Source organism: Camellia sinensis, chromosome 2, assembly GCF_055761805.1.
Source record: "Camellia sinensis isolate YWXY chromosome 2, ASM5576180v1, whole genome shotgun sequence".
Lineage (NCBI taxonomy): Eukaryota > Viridiplantae > Streptophyta > Magnoliopsida > Ericales > Theaceae > Camellia > Camellia sinensis.
Window position 1 is genome coordinate 114,082,600 of NC_138962.1, and position 23,072 is coordinate 114,105,671.

Here is a 23,072-nt window from a genome sequence, read left to right on the forward strand (position 1 = left end):
TGGCCGGCCAGTTATTGAAACTGCAGGTGGCCGGCTGGCTTTCCCCATGGATGGCCGGCCAAGGGTCAAAACGGTCAATGAGAATTAACGGTCGGCCACCACAGAAAGAGGGCCTCCCATGTGTGCACAACATAACCCTGTGGTCAAAAACTGGAGAAAGTGAGCTAGGAGAGAGAACAACCCACTTTTAAGAGGGGTTCAAAAGGGGCAGAAAGGGTTACTGGCCGGCCACCAAATATTGGTGGCCTTCCAGATGTGTACATCACAAATATGGGGTTTAGGGTGCAAGAAGATGGCCCAAGGGTGGTCAACATTGGCTTTGAAGTGGGAGAAATCGGGCGACGGAGGGCGATGAAGGGATAAAGTTGGCTGACAGAACAATTACTGGCCTCCCATCCTTCTACGACCTTCCTAGCAATGAAACAGAGGTCCCTGCCAAAAATGAACCAAAACCGATGCAAAATGAAGGTTCGGGGGCCGAAACGCGCAGCCCGAGGCCCCGAAAACTGACTGTTAGGCACCGGAAGTGGTGTTCGACCACGAAATTGGTCTCTCGGACCATAGTGTCCCTCAAAATGGAGCAAATGAGATGCATGCCAAAAACTGGGGCAAACGGAGGTGGTTAAGCGGTCCCGAACCGAGGCACACGGCCAACGGCTCTGAAAAATCGGGAACCAGGCTCCAAACGGGCAAAATGGCCTACGACCACGAGACGTAGCCTACGGCCACTGAGAGATGATCTACGAGACCTCTCCCTCCCTTTGGGAAGAGAAAATAGAGAAAACGGGGCCTGGTTCGCAAACCGAGGCAAAGCGCAAAAAGAGTCCGGAAGTCCGGAGGTAAGACTCGCAGCCGAGACTCTGAAACTTCTGAATGAGCACAATATGCAATATCACCGAGCGCTCAACTGGTGACGTCTGAGTCTCAAGGTCGGTCAAAAATGGGGTGTCTACAATAAGTGACAGTCCATGTGAAGTATTTATAAGCATCCTCTGCTTTCACAACAGAAACACTCAACAGGGCCAAAAAACAAAAATTGAAAATAGTAACACTGATCTCCCCATTGTAGCAAAAAAGCAAAGAAACCCACAAAGCTCTCTTGTCTACAAATCAAACAAGAGGCCACAACTTAAAACCCACAACACAAACATATATGCAAACACAATGCATATATTATTCACAATCAAACAAAGAAATAGATAGATAGAACATACCAAGTGAAAAGTGAATATTCTACAAACCAAAATAGAAAAAAAAAAAGAAGAAAAAGAAGAAAAGAAGAAGAAGAAGAGAGAGAGAGAGAGAGAGAGAGAAGATATGTCTATCTCTACATGGAGAGATCAAGCAGAGTCTGGAATGAAGTGGAAGAACATGGTTGTATTATATATATATATATAGTGGTTGGCACTCGCAATGCGTGTGCAAGTCAAATAAATAAACAAAACATTTGATATATGTTGTATGCAATTCAAATGGTAATAGCCTTGTTTATCAAATTTGTGGTCTTAAGTTCAAGTCACACCCTCTTCTCTATTTTTTTTTTCTTTTTCTTTTTCTTTTTTTTTTGTGAATCGAAAATTTGACACTTGGCATAAAAAGAAAGAAAGTTTCAAAGCACCAAAGTAGGTGCTTAATAGATTAATGACTAACAATATCCAATGGTACCTAGAATTGAACAAGTCACACATACAAGCTTAATAAAAATTCCATACAAACCAAGTATAATCCAACCTAAAAAATGTAGTGTCTCATAATACTATCTTGATAGGTCATGATAAGTATAGACAATTGTTTATTTCCAATCTCAACAATTATACTCTTAGTGATAGTTGTGAAATCCTGCCAAATAAAAATGAATTAATAGGGAAGGTTTTCTAATTCAGAGTACATGAATTATTTTGCTTGAGCAACCTTTTCTCAAGGATCTCAAATAAGCAACTCTCCTAAATAAAAATGACTAGCCAAAATCCTATTTCAATCACACCCCAAAAAATATTTCAGTTCTAATGTAATACATTATAATTCTATCAATTGAATTATACATTATAATTCTATCAGTTGAATTATTCATCGTTATGTTACCTTTTTTGGTGTTATATGACCCCTCTGCTCAACATTGGTTATCAAACACAGCATTGGAGTTTTCCCAATAAGCTGTCACCAAGCAACCAATCAAAGAAAAATAAATCACCCTGATAATAATTATAAACATAACATCCATAAATCTCTTATTGAAAAAAAGAGGAAAAAACTACATGCATAATCCCAATGCAAGTTGACCTTAACCAACATTGAACTTATCAATGAAAACAGTTCCTATAATTATTCAAAAAGAACATCCGCATGCTTTATATCATAAAGCTTTAATATTAGCCCAATTACAATGGGATTTTGCACTATAAACTTGTGTCATGCTTTCCATGAGTCATTCTAAACATAAGTTGATTTTATAAAATTCTTATAAACATAAACTTAGTACAAAACAATCATAATTCCTTGAAGCACAATAATAGCCATGAGCATGAAAGATGACCTTATCTAGGAATGTACAAAATTCATCGAATCATTAAATTCCATTAATCTCTTCTTCCAAGAAAAAAGATATATATTTTGCTCATCAATTTAGATTTACCGATATCCTAATTCACATTTTCATTTATTAATTGAACCTCAAACATTGCCATGATAAATGAGATTATTGTTGACCTTATGAAGACAATAAAAAAATATACCCAAATTTTGTATATCAGAAGACAGTTCTTTGCTTTCTAGCAACTATAGATTTCTAGACCATAGATTTTGTCATCATTATTGGCATAGTTCGCCTTATCTAAAATTAAGAAGTACCCACAACAGTTACAGAATCACAAAACATCCATCAAAATTTTTCATCTGAGCCCTACAGTTTTCCAAACCCACACTTTTGAATCAAAATTTCAAAAAAAATAAAATTAAATTAACCAAACTCCCAATTTCCGTAATGTATTCTAAACAAAACAGTCTAAAATTTGATAAGATAGCCAATTCACAATCACAATCATTTTTCCAATTAAAAATAATAAAAAATAATAAATGAAAGCAAACCCCTATTATGATTTCCATTAATTTTTCAATAAAACACCAAAATCTAAAGTAAAACACTATTCTAACTTCTAAGCAACAACAGAACAATTTCAAAACTAGTCTTTTCATGATCAAAATTCCAAAACAGAAAATAAAAGCAACCCACTTCATAATTTCCATTAATTCTTCAATAGCTCTATTGAATTTAAATTAACACATCATCAATTTGAAAAACTTGCCAGTTCAAAGTCAAAACTCTAAGAAATAACAAGTACCCACTTCATAACTCTTGTGAATTTCAGCAAAAAGGAATTAACTGACTCACCTGAGAGACAATCATTGGCAATGTTGAGGCCTTTAATGTCAGTTTGGGGTTTCATAAACATAGCTTTGCAGGCTATCAAAGAAGAGACCTTCCTGGAATTGATAAGGCTTAGAGAAGTGAACCCAATGTGAAATGGAGTCGAAAATTCAGTTTTGATGCACATCGCTGATTTGAAGTTGCAGATAGAAGTCAAAGACCTGTTGATTAAAGAAGCCATTGTCGTTTCATCTTCTGCTCTTTGCTAGCAACAAACACACACACACACACACACACATACTCTCTCTCTCTCTCTCCCCCCCTCTCTATTTCTTTCTCTCCCTTTCTCTCCAAATAGCAACACTATCGAAAACCCTAGAGGTTGAAATTAAGGGAAGAGAGACAGAAAGAAGGCGAAATAGAGAGGACATACCTGGGGTATTCCTCCAATGGTGGATCAATGGTGGTGCTCATGTGCGATGGCAACGATGCTCCTGTACCCGAAGGCGATGGAGACAAAATGAGAGAGATGTGGAAAACGAAGGGCAGAAGTAAGAGAGAGAGACAGGGAAAGAGAGAGAGAGAGAGGCATGAGAGAGTTGGATAAGAGAGTTAGATGTAAAAATAAAATTTTAAAAATATATATAGTCACACATTAATTAGAAGGTGTGATTTTTTTAAAAAAAGAAAAGAGATATAATTACATTTAATTAAAAAGTGGCATAAAAAATAAATACTATCACACTCAATTAAATTAGGTGTGATTAAAATATTAATTTGATTTTTTTAATCATACTTTCATTAAAAGTTTCACGTTTTAATTTTCTTAAGTGTGATCTTTGAGCATTTTTGTTGTAGTGTCACCCTATATGGAAACCAACTTTTAAGTGCTGATGTTATGTCTTCGCCAAAGGGTTACCTTAGGAGGACTGTGGAGCTAAAAACTCGTTTTGTTTTTATTTTCTAAATGTATTTTGTACAAGCTTAGGATTTTTCCTGTATTGGGCTTCGACCTACTTTTGTTGTAACAAAGCATCATCTTGGAAACATGTAGCCTTTGAGGTATGAACTCATATTTATTTACTATTGTTTTATATATTTGTGACATTGTAATGGCCCAGGGTTAGATAACCCGACTTGTTTTATTTTTGGTTTAGACATGAGGCTGTTCCAGTTGACATTGGCCTTATCTAGGTGGTTTGGAAACTTGGTGCATTTTGAGTTGGCTACAAAGCAGCAGCCAGGTCTTTCTGTCTTGGTTGGCCTTCAAGTTTGTTGGTTGGGGAATGAGGTGTGTGCCCCACGATGGTTGCATAGCCCGCGGTGGGGGCTCGCGACTCTCTTGGTTGCACCCACGAGTTTCTTGGTCACGTTCGCAACCTGTATTGTTCTCTTCATCATGGCCACAGTGTGGCATGTGCGCCTGCGGTCTGTCTGTTTATAAAAATCTCCAAAAGCCGAAAATATCTCATTTTTTAGTTGATCTTCTCTCTACCTTTCCACAATGTCCAACCCTTCCAAGCTTTAAAGCTTGGTTTTCATCTATTTCCACTCATTTTCTAACGGATCATCGTTGAGGGCTTCCATTTACCAAAACATAGAGCTCATTTTCCCTTCATGAAATAGGAATTTCTTTGCTCATTTTCAATACATCGTTTGTAGATAGACATGTGGTAGATTTTATTGTATTAAAATCATGTATGTTATGGATTTTCAAAATCATGAGTAAAGAGGTTTAGGGTTTGTTTCTTGGGAGTTGAAATTGTGTGATTTGTAATTGTTTTGGTTAATTGAGCATGTTTGTGTTGAGAAGGGGAAAAGCCCTAATTTAATATTTATGGCTTAATAAAATGAAAAGGGGTAAAGTTGAGTAATTGTTTTGTTGTGTATTATGTGGATTGAATTATTGTGTAAATTGCTAAAAATGAGTTAACCAAGATGTTAGGATTGTGTTTATTAACATATGTTGAATTGGGTTGTGATTTGATATCTATGGATTGGGTTTTGTTAAATGAAGAAAATGGATTTTTGGTTCAGGGTTAGGAGTATTGTGAATTGGGAATAATGGATTTGATATTGAGAACAAAACAATGAATGTAATTCCTTTGTGAAATAGAATGGGGCAATGGTTATTGAACTGTTTTACGATGATGTTGATGTTGTAAAAATTTTGGATTTAGTCCATGAGAGTTATTTATTTAACTGTTAAAGATTCTGTCATTGGTCATCGGTGGAGGATGACATTGTTGTTGTTGTTGAATAGATTATATATATATGTATTACAATAGAGTTTTATTTAAGTAATTTAGCATGTTGTGCTATTTCTTGAATATTATTTGGAGGTCCATTTCTCTCTAGTTAAGTTGGTAAAGCGTGATGCTTCACAGACGATTTCTTCTCCCCTTCAGCTGGCACCCGATAAAGTTGAATTGAGGTCTGTTACTCTCCGGTTAGGCCCAAAAAGCGCGACACCTTCACAAATGATTCCTCTTCCCTTCAGCTGGGGCCGGGTAAAATGTGACCTTGGGGTCATTCCCCTCTAGATGAGACTGGTAAAGTGTTAAATGTTATGTGGGTTGTATCATTTACTATCCATGCTGTAGGTCGGTGGAAATAGAAATATGTATTTCATTCTGTTATTTATATTTAGAAATATATGTTTTTCGGTATCCTGTTATGGGTGTTTGTTACCCTCGGGCCTATGACCAGGGAATATAGTAGTTGTGTTGTTGTTTAAGCTTGTATAGTGGGCGTATATGTTATGACTCGTATATGTGGACATGTTTTCAAAACAAATGTGGAGATGAATAATTTTATTTATTTATTTATTTATTTTTTTGTGTTAACGTGGAAAGTTAAAGAGAATGGTTGTGCTGTAAAGAAAGGTTTTTAGAACTAATTTGGATAATCGAAAAGAAAAGAAATGATTTCACTTGGTGGTGTTCAAATGGATGTTTTTTTGAGAAAATGTACTTATATAAGTATATTTTGAATATTTAACTGTCACATTACTTATATTGTATGTCATGGTGCATTCATGATCATAACTATCTATATGTTTTTATTGTTTAGGATTATATTGGGATCGCTGGATTTTATGTTCATTCCACGTTGCTATTATTTTTCAGGTGCAAGTTGAGAGATGATTCAAAATCAGTGATCTTCTTTAACTATTGGCCATGGAGCCCATATTTGTTGGCAGAACGCCGTTGTTGTAAAAGGGTTAAACCCTTGTTTAATTTTTATTATGTAAAATGTAAGCCTACAGGCATAATAATGATTTCTATGTAAGTTACCACCATTATTTATACGAGAGAGAATGTATGAATAGTTTAGTTCTTTAATTCTTTCTTTATTCTTCCATGTGTATACTCTATAAATGGATTTAACTAATGGATTTGGTAATGGATTCGGTTAATAAAAGTCGGGGCGTTACACACATGCTATAGATTCATAATCTGGGATTGTTGAATGAATTAACGCACGTGAGGCCTTTGTAATATTTAAAGGAAGATCAAGGAATAAAAGATAGTTCCAAAAATGTTTACGTTATTAGATGAGTGAGATTGGTAAGCTTCCGCATGTATGTTTGAGAGTTATGTTGCATATCGATTATCATTATTTTCGGGGGGTGACAACTTGGTAGCAGAGCTTACCTGGTTTGAATACTTTGGGCTTGTGGGACGTGGTTATTACTACAAGGGGAAGGTAACTCTTCCTAGAGGAGTTGAATTAAGGGGGCAAACACTTGGTGCTTTGCAAAGGGTAGGGAGGCATGCTAATTTAACAACTGACTTCTCCGATCAAAAAAAAAAAAATAAGATTATACAAAATGACCAAATAGTTTTTATTGTTCGAACATTTCCTAACAAGATTTTGAGCCTCTAAGTGTCTTTGTATTTATAGCGCCTAAATATTGTCACACAACTCCTTATAAACAAGAATGATTTGACTCATGTACCTTATATTTTTTTTAAAACAAAGATCCTTATTTATGTGGGGAAGTGGTTTGGAAATACTCTTCTGATCCTGGGGGATACTCGTGATCCTCTACTAGTCACCTTAAAAGGAATAAACACTCGGTCGGGGGTGCCGGAATTAGCACTCCGACGGACAAGTCAGTCTTTACACTCAGGATTACTTGTATTCTAAGTTAAGCTTAATAGTTCTCACATTCCTTTCTCTGATAGGTGATCCCGTATTTATAGTATTCTCTATGGGCCTTTGGACTGGGCCCATCCTTGATCCGTTACATATACCTCTATTCGGCCTCTGTTCTACTGGCTGGGGTGCTGGTTATTCTATTCGGCTTTTCAATTGACTAGGGTATGTGCCGAGTAGAGGTTACGCTCCGGACCGAGCACGCTCATTCGTCCCTATGGATCTGATGAAATTCGGCTCCCACAATTGCCCCTCAAATATCCTACTAGCATCAGTTAGTCGGCGTGTTTGGCTTCTAGCCTGGGAAGTCAAAAATTCGGCGGTTAACCCTCTTCCCAATGCGTGTCAGAGCACGCACACGCTTCTTGGTCATTATAACGCTTTCCCGCCCCTTCGGACACTGCTGCCATTAATATGATTTGAAATTGTCTCTTCGAATGTATGTTCTGAGTATTCAAAAGATATCTTGCTCGCCCTCTAGTGCAACTCCTTCTCTTCACGGCTTCTACAACTCCTTGTTTCTCGCTTCTCCCTTCGTCTCCTGTAAGGCTTCTCCTCCTTCATTTTTGATCCCGCTTCCTTATTTGCTTTTAACTTTCCATAATCCTTGGGTTTGGCCAAAAAAAAATGGCAAAACATCTGAAGGAGCTCCTTTCGGCGGATCGAATCTCCAGTTTTCGATGTCATTTCTCCATCCCCGATGACGTCCATCTATCACTTTTGGCAGACAGCACCATTGATATGGAGAGGGAAGATGAGAGCACAATCGTCCTTCCTCTCCTATCAATTGCTGAGGGCGAAGTCCGCTTTCCTCTTCACCCACTTTTGAGGGCCGTTCTTAGATACTGGGGTCTAATCCCTTCCCAGTCCAACGTGAATTTCTTTCGCATCATAATGGGGATCGTAGAACTAAATCATCGTCTTAAGATCAATTTAGGTAAACCCGCCATTCGACACTGTTACGTCTTAGCCAAATCTACTGGCCGGCTAGGGCGCTACTTTCTTAGAGCTAAGGATACTGATCATCACTTAGTGACTATGCTCGCCAGCTCTGGCAAGCGTGTCGACAACGTGATGGTCGTTGTCCGCGGCAATTGGGAGTTCAGCGAAGGCGAAGATCGCCTTGACCCGGTGCCGAGGCAAAAAGGCGAACCATGTGGCCGATTAGATCACTTGTTTATGTTATTTCCATATCTATATTTGTATTCGGCACTGCATACATCTAATTGTTTTGTTTGTGCTGGCAGCGACTTGAAGAGAGTGCTAGTTTCAGACGACGACGTTGTTCTTGCAGAAATCAAAACCGCGCTACAGTTCGTCGGCCGTCCAGACCTTCAAAAATAGGGGAGGGCAGCCCATATTCTGCTTCGGTACGAGCCGACTTACACGACATTCTCGGTGTCGGACAACATTCCGATCGCGCGAGGCGACAGCCATCTCGCAGCCCTCATCTTCCCCAGGTTCAAGAACTTGAGACAGATTGGTTTAGAAACATCCGATTCTGAACACGCGGAAGAACAAGAGGCCGAACCAATCACTGAGGACCCTGACCGGTTGGCAACGCAAGTTGACGAAGCTATTAACTCGGCCTTTGAGGAAGCCGGGTTGAACTTTTTCGATCCTCTGTCTACATCAGGCCAAGGGGACGCCTTTGGAGATATTTTTACAAATTTAGGAGACCGCGACGAATATTCTGAGGATATGGCTAAGAAAAATCTGATGCAGATGGCACGAAGGAGAAACGTCGAACGCATGGCCGCCCGACAGAAAGCCGAGGCCATCCGTTCCGGACTTTTCCCGACTAAATCTGTCGTACCTACTGTTGTAGAAGAAACGTCTCACGTTGAAGTGGCTGAGGTGGAGAAGGCGGCCGATCTTCCGAATCTAGAAGAATGGCCGATTCTAGATCGGGGAGAGAAGCGTGCCGCCGAGGGTGAGGCCGGATCTGAGGAGGAGAACCTTGTCGATAAACGACTGCGCTTGGAGGAATCGGATGTGGTTCCTTTCGTTGTTCAACCTAAGATAAAAAACACGCCGATCTCCTGCGAAGTGTCAGCCGCGAAGGATCCCTCTGTTGCTTTGAGCTTGGCTGCCTCGGTCTCGTTGCCGGCCGACAAGGCAACCTTTCAGGCGAAGCCATATTTGGTAGCGATAGCATTAGCTGCCCAGTCGGCCCTCCTGGTATGTAACTTCATTCCAATTCCTTGTTTTGATTTTGTTTGCAAGCGGTATTTCTTGGTATGTGACTGTCCCAACTTGTTTTGCAGACGGTCGGAAAGATCGCCGAATTGGGCCGCCACCAGCATGATGCCGTCGAAAGGATTGGCCGTTTGCAGTTGGAAGTGGAGGGTCAGCGGAGTAGGGCTGAGTTTGAGGCGATGAGAGCGACAATAGAAAGTGCGCGGGCCGAAGCAGAGAAGGAAATGACGTGGACTACCGACTAACCCTGAGCCGAAGCCGAGGAGAGGGGCAACGCGAACAAGGAATCGCTCAAGTTGGCCAAGGAGGCGCTTGCCAAGTTGGAGGCCGAGTTGGCAGAGTTGAAGGCGGCGAAGGAGAAAGCCGACTCCGAGGCGTCCGAAGCATTTGAGGCTGGGAAAAATGCCGCTCTTGAAAATTATGTAGAAGTGGTCCCCAAATTTGAGAATCGGGGATTCAAACATGGCTGGCTCAAAGCCCTTGCTGCCGCTGGGGTGACATTGGACATGTTGATTCCATACGAGCAAGTGGAGGTTGAGCCGCTTGAGTCTAATGCCGATGATTGATTTGGGGATCACTTTAGCTATTTTCAATGTATCTTTTTGCAATCATGTTTTGATTTCTTAGTAGACAACTATTTGCTTGGGATAATTTTCATGTATAAAAGGATAACTATGCTGTACTCAATTTATGAATGAAAATTTTCTATGTTCTCAAGTTATTGCTTGTATTGTTTGCTCTATGAGTACATAATTAAAAGAATCAGCAGTTAGAACAAAATGTGACGACTTCGTGAGACGACAAACTTTGTAGCCGATTAAATTAATGAATTTGGTTTAATCATAAATAAAATGAATTCATGAGGTGCCGATAGGTCAGCCTTTGCCCTTGCCCCAGCTAGTTCATGAACGCGGAACGCCGAATAAAATGAACTTATATGGATATTGTTCTGATGAAAGAATTCGTGGAACGGCTGGGGCATTCGAGCTGAATAGATTGATGAATCTGCTCTTTCCCTGGCTGGTTCATGAACGTAGAACGCCGAATAAAACGAACTTATATGGATATTGTTCTGATGAAAGAATTCGTGGAACGACTGGGGCATTCGAGCCGAATAGATTGACGAATCTGCCCTTGCCCTAGTTAGTTCATGAATGTACAACGCCGAATAACACGAACTTATATGGATATTGTTCTGATGAAAGAATTTGTGGAACGGATGGGGCATTCGAGCCGAATAGATTGACGAATTTGCGTTGCCCCAGCTGGTTTATGAACGTACAACGTCGAATAACACGAACTTATATGGATATTGTTCTGATGAAAGAATTCGTGGAACGGCTGGGGCATTCGAGCCAAATAGATTGACAAATCTGCCATTGCCCCAGCTGGTTCATGAACGTAGAATGCCGAATAACACGAACTTATATGGCTATTGTTCTGATGAAAGAATTCGTGGAACGGCTGGGACATTCGAGCCGAATAGATTGACGAATCTGCCCTTGCCCCAGCTGGTTCATGAACGTATAACGCCGAATAACACGAACTTATATGGATATTGTTCTGATGAAAGAAGTTGTGGAACGGCTGGGGCATTCGAGCCGAATAGATTGACGAATTTGCCTTGCCCCAGTTGGTTTATGAACGTACAACGCCGAATAACACGAACTTATATGGATATTGTTCTGATGAAAGAATTCGTGGAACGGTTGTGGCATTCGAGCTGAATAGATTGACGAATCTGCCCTTGCCCCAGCTGGTTCATGAACGTAGAACGCCGAATAACACGAACTTATATGGATATTGTTCTTACGAAAGAATTCGTGGAACGGTTGGGGCATTCGAGCCGAATAGATTGACAAATCTGCCCTTGCCCCAGCTGGTTCATAAACGTATAACGCCGAATAACACGAACTTATATGGATATTGTTCTGATGAAAGAATTCGTGGAACGACTGGGGCGTTCGAGCCGAATAGATTGATGAATCTGCCCTTGCCCCAGCTGGTTCATGAACGTACAACGCCGAATAACACGAACTTATATGGATATTGTTCTGATGAAAGAATTCGTGGAACAGTTGGGGCATTCAAGCCGAATAGATTGATGAATTTTCCCTTGCCCCAACTGGTTCATGAACGTACAACGCCGAATAACAGAGGTTGATGGGGCGATTAGGGCATGACTCGATCGGCGTTGGGCTGTTAAGGTTTCAATATTAATGAGATTACCTCGGAGGTGCTGCCTTCGTAGGGAGTAAATGGGCGTGTACTTCGTGAACGAAGGTCCTATTTATATGCTCTGACAGCAACTCACTCCGGTTCTTAGAGGGAAATTAAACAAGTGCGAATGTCAAATAGACTTTTCTTCAACAGCAGAAGGGAGGCGAAGACGCTAACTGAGCTGGGAGGAGAAATGAGTCGAAGTGGTGAACCTTCACGCACGGGCAGTAGGACTTCGAGGGATCGGGAGAGACACCAATCTCCCCGTCGTCGAAGTAGGTTGCCCAGGAGGGACAAGCAACCACAGCGCAAGTCTCCCCAACCTCGTCCAGGAAGGGAATCCGACGTGACTCCTTGCCCATTGAGTTTCGCGCTCTTTGTGGGTAATAGACCAATGACAGAGGCGGATTCGATCATTCGAGATCCAAATGTGGCGGTCGAGTTCGCTCGACAGATTTTTCCACCTGAAGTTCAGCAATTGATGATAGGTCGGCAGGACTTCGAAGTGTTTCGTGAAGGCGTTCACGGGGCCGTGAAGGGACTGTATACTGCTTATGAGATCGGCATGCGTCTCCGTGCTGTTCGTCACGACATAGAACAGAGAGATGAACGCATTCGGAAGTTGGAAGCTCGAACAGAGAAGGCCGAGTGTGAGCTAAGGAAAAAATCATGTCCGCCGAGCGTCAATCGGCCAGCCACCCCAACCCAGTTGTGGAAGAGAGGGTTACTCAAAGGCTGATTAGTGATGCGATCGCCGATCGGAACATGGCTAGCATGTTCGCAATCGAGACCGCGAGGGCTACGACCTTTGAAAAAGGCTTCCACGACGGCCGAAAGGTCGGAATTCAAAAGACCAAGGAGAAACTCGCTGAAGAAGTTTGCCGATGTGAAAATCATGGATTTAGGCACGGTTGGATCAAGGCACTTCAGCATGCTGAGGCTCTACAGGAAGTAGGGTTGGATTTGGCGTTGCCGTTGTACCAACAGAATCATTTCCCCTTCTCCGCTTTCGAAATTGAGAAGAGTGATGACGATGGAGCCGCCGAACAGAAGAAAACCTTGTAATACTTAAGTAGATTGAAATTGAAATTATGTATTTATTGGTTAATTTTAATAAAACACTTAGTTTTCAATTTGTAGCGTACTTGTTATTTATATTAGTACACATTTTATTCTGAATGTTCGCACGTTTTAGATTATGTTTATACGGCCTGAACAATCTTATTTTGAATATTTGCATTTTTTGACCTTTGTTTATACGGTCTGTACGAATGCCACAATTTAATTGGCCCAAGGCATCATGCGCCGATGGGGCTCCGAATCTAGAGTTTGAATCGGCCCAAAAACGTCATGCGCCGATGGGGCTCCGAATCCGGAGGCTTAATCGGCCCAAAGATGTCATGCGCCGATGGGGCTCCGAATCCAAAGTCTTTAATTGGCTAATTGTGATATCCACGAAGGGCGCTCCGAATCCGGAGGCTTAATCGGCCCAAAGACGTTATTCGCCGATAGCGCTCCGAATCCGGAGTCTTTAATTGGCCAGTCGTGATATCCACGAAGGGCGCTCTGAATCTGGAGTCTTAATCGGCCCAAAGACGTCATTCGCCGATGGGGCTACGAATCTGGAGTCTTTATTTGGCCAATCATGATATCCACGAAGGGCGCTCCGAATCTGGAGGCTTTCTCGGCCCAAAGACGTCATTTGCCGATGGGGATCCGAATTCACAGTCTTTATTTGACCAATAGTGCTATCCACGAAGGGCGCTCTGAATCTGGAGGCTTTCTCGGCCCAAAGACGTCATTCGCCGATGGGGCTCCGAATCTGGAGTCTTTAATTGGCCAATCGTGATATCCACGAAGGGCGCTCCGAATCCAGAGTCTTAATCGGCCCAAAGACGTCATTCACTGATGGGTCTCCAAATCCGGAGTCTTTATTTGGCCAATCGTGATATCCACGAAGGGCGCTCCGAATCCAGAGGCTTTCTCGGCCCAAAGACGTCATTTGCCGATGGGGATCCGAATCCGGAGTCTTTATTTGGCCAATCGTGATATCCACGAAGGACGCTCCGAATCCGGAGGCTTTCTCGGCCCAAAGATGTCATTCGCCGATGGGGCTCCGAACCCGGAGTCTTTAATTGGCCAGTCGTGATATCCACAAAGGGCGCTCTGAATCCGGAGTCTTAATCGACCCAAAGACGTCATTCGCAGATGGAGCTTCAAATCCAAAGTCTTTATTTGGCCAATCGTAATATCCACGAAGGGCGCTCCGAATCCGGGGGCTTTCTCGGCCCAAAGATGTCATTCGCCGATGGGGATCCGAATCCGGGGTCTTTATTTGGCCAATCGTGATATCCACGAATGGCGCTCTAAATCCGGAGGCTTTCTCGGCCCAAAGACGTCATTTGCCAATGGGGCTCCGTATCCGGAGTCTTTATTTGGCCAATCGTGATATCCACGAAGGGCGTTCCGAATCCGGAGGCTTTTTCGGCCCAAAGACATCATTCGCCGATGGGGCTTCGAATCCGGAGTCTTTATTTAGCCAATCGTGATATCCACGAAGGGGGCTCCGAATCCGGAGACTTTCTCGGCCCAAAGACGTCATTTGCCGATGGGGTTCCGAATCTGGAGTCTTTATTTGACTAATCGTGATATCCACGAAGGGCGCTCTAAATCCGGAGGCTTTCTCGGCCTAAAGACGTCATTCGCCGATGGAGCTCCAAATCTGGAGTCTTTAATTGGCCAATCGTGATATCCACGAAGGGCGCTCCGAATCTGGAGGCTTTTATCGGAACACCTTTGAATTGGATGTTTGTAGTGAGTAGATAGGGATCTTTGCATTACAGAACATGAGATGTACATGGCGAACTGTTCAGAACAAGTATCATGCCCCACAAGTCGGGTCAATGATAAAATTTGCGTAAATGCGTTGAATTCCAAGGCCGTGGCAGACTCCTTCTTGACATGTCTTTGAGCCGATACGCCCTTACTCCTGCGATCGAATTAATTTGATAGGGGCCGTCCCAATTAGGACCCAATTTTCCATCAGCCGGTTTCTTGGCAGCTGGAAGTACCTTCTTCAGGACCAACTCTCCTGGTGTGTAGCGACGCAGCTGAACACGTTGATTCTATGACTTGGCAAGCTGCTGCTAAGCCAGCATCATGTCGTTTCGGCCCATATCAAAAACTTGAGATTTCAAGGTTGGGTGGCCGATCTCCAGGGGTATGATCGCGTGGGTTCCAAAGCATAGAGCAAATGGCGTTTCTCCAGTAATTCGCCTCGGCATAGTTCGATGAGCCCACAATACACTCGGCAATTCTTCGACCCATTTGCCTTTAGCTTTCTCCAACCTCTTCTTGATGCCGTCCAAGATGGATTTATTAGAGGCTTTGGCTTGACCATTGCTTTGTGGGTAAGCCGGCATAGAAAAGTAAGGCCGGATACCATACTTGCTGCACAGCTCTTGGTAGACGCCACAATCAAACTGGGTGCCGTTGTCTGAGATAAGAGCTCTTGGAATGCCTATGATATTTCTCCATACAAAGCGCTTAACATCAGTATCTCGGATGTGCGTTAATGCCTCTGCTTCGACCCATTTTGTGAAGTAATCTGTCGCGGCGATCAAGTATCGCTTGTTCCCTGGGGCCCTCGGCAATGGTCCTACGATATCAAGTCCCCACTGGGCGAACGGCCAGGGACTGGTAATGGAGCTTAACTCTTCAGCAGGCAGATGGGTTAACGGGGAGAACTTCTGACACTGTTCACTCTTTTTCACATAGCATTCGACATCAGTTCTCATTGTCGGCCAATAATATCCTTGTGTTATAGCTCGATGGGCCAAAGAGCGTCTGCCAGAATGGGCACCACAACTGCCTTCATGTATTTCAGTCAGAAGCTCTTCGACTTTGTCCGGGTGTACACATTCCAGGTATGGACCAAAAAGGGATTTTTTATAAAGCTTTCCTTGCGGATCCAAATAGTATCGCAAGGCTTTATTTCGCAGCTTGTGCGCTTCTTTTTTGTCCGCTGGGAGCTATTTGAAAGACAGGAATGCGGCAATGGGGTCCATCCAACTCGGTCATGACTCTATGACATTGACCTGGATTTCTTTCGAAGGGCCAATACTTGGCTCCGGAATGAAACCTACTTCGATTGTCCGTTTAATCTCTGAGTTAATGGCGGAGGCGACGCAAGCTAGGGCGTCTGCATGTGTGTTCTGATCACGTGTTATTTGATTCAATTCATGATGGTCAAATTTGGCTAGTAAGGCGCTAGCCGATTTCATGTAAGCCGCCATTCGGTCATTTTTGGCTGCGTACTCCCCCTTTAGCTGATTGATCACCAATGTTGAATCGCAAAATACCAGCAAACGCCGAGCGTCCAGAAGGTGTGCGTTCCTCAAACCGGCCAAAAGGCTTCGTATTCGGCCTCGTTATTCGATGCTTCAAAGCCGAGTTTGACAGCCTGCTCAATTATTGCCCCATCGGGAGCCATGATTACTACTCCGGCTCCGCTACCCCGTTGATTGGATGATCCATCACAGTACAACTGCTAAATGTCCCCAACATAAATTCTCCAGTTCGGCTTCGGTCGAATTTCATCAAACTTGATGTCGGCAAGACCCCCGGTGAATTCGGCTACAAAGTCGGCAAGCACCTATCCTTTGATTGAGGTTCTAGGTAGAAACCGAATATCATACTGGCCGAGTTCAAGAGCCCATTTTGAAACACGTCTTGATGCTTTTGTGCTACGTAGTACTGATCAGAGGGGATAATCTGTTAGCACCCCAATGCTATACCCCTGGAAGTAATGCATCAGCTTTCTTGTCGCCATGACCAGGACTAGGATGAGTTTCTCCAGCGGAAGGTAGCGTGTTTCGGTGTCATTTATTGCCTTGCTCGGATAATACACTGGCCGCTGCTCCCCTAGTTCTTCCTTTATCAGTACGGCGTTGACGGCACGGTCAGAAATTGCCAGATACAAAATGAGTGGATCACTGGCCGACGGTGTTGTCAAGAGTGGAGTTGATCGGACGTAGGTCTTGAGGCCGTTAAAAGCAGCTTCGCACTCGGCAGACCATTCAAAAGCCTTGCCCTGCCGTAGTGTATGAAAGAATCGTCGGCAGCGGTCCGTGGAACGACTGATGAACCTGTTGAGAGCGGCGGCCATCCCTATTAACTTCTGAACTTCTTTGACCGATCGAGGGGAGCCGAGTTCTAGAATTGCTGTGATTTTCCTTGGGTTGGTTTCGATTACTCAATGGTTGACAATGTAACCCAAGAATTTTCCAGAGCCGATCCCAAACGCACATTTGGAAGCGTTTAGCTTCATTCTATATTTACGTAGAATGCCGAATGTCTCTTCCAGATCGGCTATATGATTCTGCTCTTCCTTGAACTTGACCACCATATCGTCAATGTACATTTCCATAGTGTGGCCGAGTTGTTCCTTGAACATGGCAGTGACCAGTCTTTGGTAGGTTGCCCCTGCATTCTTCAGCCCAAAAGGCATAACCTTGTAGCAGTAGGTTCCTCTTGGGGTGAGGAATGCAGTTTTTTCTTAGTCCTCTGGATGCATGGCGATTTGATGGTAGCTTCTGTAAGCATCGAGAAAGCTCATACGTTGATGGCGTACCATCGCATCTACAAGTTGGTCAATTCTGGGTAGGGAAAAACAATCCTTGGGGCAGGCTTTGTTTAGGTCCATGAAATCGACGCACACTCGCCAAGTCCCAGTTTTCCTCTCCACAACCACCGTATTAGAGAGCCATGTAGGGTAGGTCACTTCCCTGATTGCCCCGGCTTCAAGCAGCCTGTCAGCCTTATCAACAACGGCGGCAGTGTGTTCTACAGCTGACTATCGGCTTTTCTGAATGATCGGCTTGCACTTAGGGTCAACATTCAAACGGTGCTGTGAAACGGAAGGATCTATACCTGACATCTCGTATGGAGTCCACGCAAAGACATCAAGGTTGTTGAGCAGGAAAGAAATTAGCTGCTGTCTGTCGATTTGATTCAGGGAGGCGCCGACCATGAAGAACTTGTCTGGACTTCTGTCGATTTCAACTCGGTCTAGGCCTTCCGTGGCCTTTTCACTCGAGAGCCATCCAACATCATCCAGGCTCTCCCGATCTGGCACCTCAATGGAATTCACTCGCAACTCCTTTGGCGTTTTTCCAGCGAGGAGATAACATGTTTGTGCTGATTTCTGGGAGCCACGGATTTGCTCAATGCCGCGCTCTGTCGGGAAGCGTAGTAGCTGATGATACGTCCTCGGCACGGCCTGCATGGTGTACAACCAAGTCTGTCCCATAATGAGATTGTACGGCGATGGCAGCTTGACGACCAAGAATTCTACATCAACTGTGCGGGAGCCCGCTCGAACGAGTAGTGTGATTTTCCCTATCAGGTACTCTGGATTGGCGTTGAAGCCGAATAGTGGATAACGGGCCGAGGAGAGATCCGATTCAGAGAAGCCAAGTTTGGTGAATGTCTTGTAGTACATAACCTCCGATGTGCTCCCCGGATCAATGAGTACGCGCTCAACTGTGAATCGGTTTACGCGTAACTCAATTACCAAGGGATCGATATGGGAAAGTGTCACTCCGACCAAATCTGAATCATCAAAAGCAATGCTCGCAGCTTCATGGGGTCGTTTAGCCGGACTGAGTTAAGCTTGAGGGTCGGGGTTTGACTGAATGGTATGCACCGCGGATGACATCGGCAGGCTGTATATCATGTGGATAAGGCCGAGTGGAGGAGAATCCTGTCTTAAGGCTATTACTTTGGTTGAGTTGCCTTTTCAGACGTACTGTTGTAGCCGACCATCTTGTACCAATTCCTCCAAGTGATCCTTCAATGCATAACAACTCTTGGTATCACGGCCATGGTCCTTGTGATACTCGCACCGTCTATCCCATCTTCTTGTGTCGGGAGGTTCCACCATTTTCGACGGCCATTTGAAGAACGGAAGGTGTTGGGTTTTGGACATAACCGCACTGATTGGCTCTGCCAACTCCGTATATTTCTTGTCGGCCCGCCTCGTGCGCCTGCTATCAACTTGCAGTTGTTCACTTGCTCGGTGGGAGCATTGGTCGCTTGATCGGCGAGAATCCCGTCTCTTATCTCGTTTTGCCCGATGTCGTGGTTCAGGGCTCTGAGGTGCTACAGAGTTTAACGGCTGAGCAATTTCAGCAGGAGCCGTCTTGTTAGGAAAATTTCTAACTTTAACCGGCAAGGCATCATCTTCCACCTTACAGTATTCTTCAACTTTCTTTATCAACGACCAAACTATTTTGGGGGGCCGTCTGGTCAAAGAGCTGCGGAGGCCACTGTCGGGATGCAGCCCCATTTTGAAGGCGGTGACGGCCATGGAGTCATTGCAAGCATCGTCTACTAGATTAAAACATTCCCCGTATCGCGTCGAGTACGCGCGAAGGGTTTTCCCCGGTTGAATCTGTATTGCCCAGAGGGAATCGGCTTGCTTTGGCTGGACCTCATTGGTGATAAACCTCGCCCTGAAGGATTTTTGGAGTTGGTGGAAGCTTTTAATCGAAGCCGGCTCCAGTTTATAATACCACCTGACAGCTAGTGGTCCCAAACTGCTGGGAAATATTCGGCACATAAGGGCCTTGTCGTCTGCATGCAATGTTATGGCTTGCTTGTAGTGACGGATGTGATCGGTGGGGTCTAATTTTCCATCATAGAGAGTGAACGACGGAGCTTTGAACTTTTTGGGCAGAACTACCCTGGCGATCCGTCGTACAAAGGGATCATGCTGGTCTTCTTCATCTGAGCTGTTTCTTCTGTGTTTATGTCTTATACGTGGACTCTCTTCAGAGGAACTAAAAGTTTGAGATTGTCCCTTCTTCTTGGGCTCCGGGAATAATGAGTCGCAGTGGCTATCAGTGTCTTGTTGTCGGCCTCGAGATCGTAGACCACCTGCCCTCATAGGTCGTTCTGAATCTTAGCGTACAACTTGTTTGGACTTCGCCACTTCCAAGGCCAAATCCTAACGGAGATGTTTGTTCTCAGCAATCATGTTCTCCAACCTCTGTTTGTTTTGCTTTGCTTGTTCCATGATCGCTTACATTGCCTCATGCTCTGAAGTCGAGGGTAAGGCGAAGTTCAAAATGCGTCTTGCAGGGATAGTCTCCGGTCCAAGCATGTTTGTGGGAGTGAGGTCGTCTCTCTACGTGGTTTCATCAGTGACTATCGGAGGGTCTTCCGTTACGCCCGCCATGGATGTGTTTGAGTATTCCCACAGATGGCGCCAATTGTGGGGAAGTGGTTTGGAAATACTCTTCTCATCCTGGGGGACGCTCGTGATCCTCTGCTAGTCACCTGAAAAGGAATAAACACTCTGGTCGGGGGTGCCTGAATTAGCACTCCGACGGGCAAGTCAGTCTTTACACTCAGGATTACTTGTATTCTAAGTTAAGCTTAATAGTTCTCACATATCTTTCTCTGATAGATGATCCCGTATTTATAGTATTCTCTATGGGCCTTTGGACTGGGCCCATCCTTGATCCATTACATATACCTCTATTTGGCCTTTGTTCTACTGGCTAGGGTACTGGTTATTTTATTCGGCTCTTCGATTGACTAGGGTATGTGCCGAGTAGAGGTTACGCTCCGGACTGGACACGCTCATTCGTTCCTATGGATTTGATGAAATTCGGCTCCCACAATTTACTATAAAAATAAAAAATAAAATAAGAGAGAGAGAAAGAGAGAGGCTTCCTAAATAATAATCTCTTTATCTTGAAAAATGATATCATCAAATGTTTATTAAATTTAAAGAATATTAATGACCCTAAGTATAAAATAGAGAGGAATTGATTTTGAAATTATTGCTCATTCAAAACTAGTACGAACTTTATTTTCTTTATCAATAAAGGCATTTTCAGACATGCTCTAAGAGAAACTCCAGCAACCACTATCAATTATGCTATTGTTAAAATTTGGCACGATGTGAGTAGATCACATAATGTACAAGTTGCTCATACACTTCCACGATGGTATATTGTAGGGTATAACTATCACATACTGTGGTGGAGCCAAGAATTTAATATAGGGAGGGGCACTTGTGGATTACAATCTCAATTTTTTTTCCTTCTCTAATCAATAACAATAACATGATAATAATTTTTTGAGTTAATATTAAACACTAAAACGCTTAAATATTCATTGCAAAAAAGTTTTAATTGTAAACTTTTACAATTGACCCCGACTAGTTTTCATCTTTTGAAAGCTTTCCATGATAGTATCGTTACCAAGTCATCGAAAATATCTCTCTCTCTCTCTCTCTCTATATATATATATATTTATATACATATATATTCAACCAAGCTAACATTCATCCATTTATCACCCATTTGATTCTACAACCAAATCTTCAAAATATCCATAGCTAAAAATACTTCTCAACGATATCAATTACAACAGGTAAGATCAATGCTAAAGTCAAAAGCAAATAAACCAATGGATATACTTTGTCTCTTCCAGTCTCCACTCTTTTCTTAGCAAGATTGGCAATTCCATTCAACTTTGAAACCTTACTACTAGAGAGCATGCAACAATATATATATCAAGTTTATCATTAAGTATTATGAACTCTATTAGAGAAATTTTTTTTGGATAAAATTCAGCTAGATGAATTAAATTTTGCTTGTCAAAACTAAAAAAGGAGTTAGATGGATTAAAACATGCCACACAAAGTAGCAACTTGTTGTACGAGTTAATGAAACGAGCATCTAGTTCTTGAACTTGGATAATTGAAACAGTATAGAATAACTCGGCGCAATAATGATGTAAATTTGTAATTTCTTGAGCATTATGAATTTTTCTCCTTAGAGCTTCAAACATATCATCCATTTGAGGAACATCAATTTCACGTTTTACAAAAAAAGAAGAAACATCATCAAGTAAAGAGGTCCACTCACTCTCCTTTATCTTTTTGGAGCCATCTTTTAGAAATTTGAACTAAAGTCATGGCATTAACAATATTTTGATATTTCTTTTGTAGTGCTTGTGATAACTACTTTTAATAGCCAATATTGTTTCATCAAATGAAGATTGAATACAAATTCAAATGATTGAATTGAGTCAACAATATATTTTCTTCTACTCGTTGTTATGAATTCAAACATCCTTTGAAATCATTTCAAGCATATCAATCATTATTAAGAAAATACCAACCAAGTTGACTAAAGTACCATAGTGTGAACCTCAACGTGTGTCACCATCACATTTGAGATTGGTTTCATGATTTAAGTCTCGCCCACTTGATAACTCTCTAGTATTAAGTGCATCAACAACTTTTGTAGCGTGTTTCTCCCTAAGAATATCTCGACGTTTACATGATACTTCAGTAACATTCTCCACATTAAAAATCAAAGTGAAAAGCAAAGCAATTTGATCATGATTCTTTGCCACAACTACAAGAGCCAATTGCAATTGATGAGCAAAACAACGAACATAATATGCATAAGGATTCTTCTTCAATGTAAGTGCTTTAAGACCATTTTAAATCACTTTGCATACTATGAGCCTCATCATATCCTTGACCTCACAATCTAGAAATACTCAATCCAAATCAACAAGATAGATTTTTCATAGCTTGCATGAGTGAGAGAGCATTAATATTAGCAACATGTTCAACACCCAAAAAGTGATCAATCATTTGGCCTTTTTTGTCTACATATCGTATTTTTTGCTCCTTTATTGATGTCATGGCATTAATCAAAATAGGAAAAAGTGTAAGACTAAATTTAATTATTTAGTCATAAAGGTGGCCTACATGATATGACACATATAAATTAGAGATTTAATATGATTGTGGTTCCATATCTTTAGCTACAAGGTTTTATCTGATTGGTCAATAAGAAAAGTGGTTTCTAAGGCTTCTACTTTGATGGACAAGTGGAGTAATAGTTGAACAAATAAACTAGTTCTCTCTCTGCCTATGAAAGAATAATCAACATTAAAACAAAAAAGACTTTTCCTAACGTTTTTTTCTCGGTGTTTTTAATAAATTCCACTATAAGCTTTTATCCTCAGCATTTTTAATAAATCTCGTAATTTATACTATTATTCTTGGCATTTTGAGAAAAACTACGCAAATTTAAAA

General features: G+C 42.3%; 1 long non-coding RNA gene across 1 annotated transcript; it reads right to left on the reverse strand.

The window, feature by feature from the left end:
• Positions 1–1,791: 1,791 nt before the first annotated feature.
• Positions 1,792–3,975, reverse strand: LOC145820283 (uncharacterized). The gene is made up of 3 exons (XR_014361550.1): positions 3,798–3,975; positions 3,389–3,585; positions 1,792–2,154 (listed from the first exon to the last, which is right to left on the reverse strand). It is a non-coding gene; the product is annotated as an uncharacterized LOC145820283 (long non-coding RNA).
• Positions 3,976–23,072: the final 19,097 nt, after the last annotated feature.